Here is an 810-nt window from a genome sequence, read left to right as displayed (position 1 = left end):
GCGCACTCCAAGGTTCAGGACTACGTGTTGAGGGATGCACTAAAGCTTGGGGCAGCCGCTGCCAAGGCGCGGTGGGGAAAGACCACCGTGTAAGACCCCTCGGCCATACCGTATTAGGGCCCTGTTCAGAAACTGGGCCCAGCTGGCGCCTCCTCCAACTGGTCAGGGGGCCAACTATGACTACGGTAGTGATGACCACCGGAGTTTTTTCTTTTTCTTCCCTTTGTTTTTTCCCTGTAGTTGGTGTACGTACCCCCAGGGTAATCCGGGACGGCTTGGATGACCGGGTAGGTGAAAGTGTGTTTATTGTTTTTGTATTTTCTATGAATAAAGTATATTTTTTTAAATAAAAAAAAAAAAAATTCTGTTCTTATCAGCTTTAATATCTGATATGTCCTTTACTTAAGGGCCATATATTAAACTGATTTTTGGAGCAGGGAGTTGGAATAGGAGCTTGCTTCATCCACTCCATGCATCGTCCTGGTATTGCAGTGTTTCCAGGAATGGTGCAGTCTCATTTAACCAATTTTAAAAACAGCCTGATCAAAACTTGAAGAACCATTTCTGAAGAAGGGTCTGGGCCTGAAACGTCAGCCTTCCTGCTCCTCTGATGCTGCTTGGCCTGCTGTATTCATCCAGCTCCACACCTTGTTATCTCAGATTCTCCAGCATCTGCTCAACGCTCTGGAACCATATCATAGAATCCCTACAGTGTGGAAACAGGCCCTTCGGCCCAACAAGTCCACACCGAACCTCACAGCATCCCAGCCAGACCTATAACCCACCTAATCTACCCCTCCCTGAACACTA

The 810-nt window shown here is 47.3% G+C and overlaps 1 non-coding gene across 1 annotated transcript; it reads left to right on the top strand.

The window, feature by feature from the left end:
* The first annotated feature begins 334 nt into the window (after window positions 1-334).
* LOC125481964 lies at window positions 335-517 on the top strand. Its single transcript, XR_007261507.1, has one exon. It is a non-coding gene; the product is annotated as a U2 spliceosomal RNA (small nuclear RNA).
* The last annotated feature ends 293 nt before the right edge of the window (window positions 518-810 follow it).

This window comes from Rhincodon typus, unplaced genomic scaffold, assembly GCF_021869965.1.
Source record: "Rhincodon typus isolate 14 unplaced genomic scaffold, sRhiTyp1.1 hic_rhity00004583, whole genome shotgun sequence".
Classification (NCBI taxonomy): Eukaryota; Metazoa; Chordata; class Chondrichthyes; order Orectolobiformes; family Rhincodontidae; genus Rhincodon; species Rhincodon typus.
The sequence above is the reverse complement of the archived record's forward strand: the minus strand, read 5'-3'. Positions and strand labels throughout refer to the sequence as shown.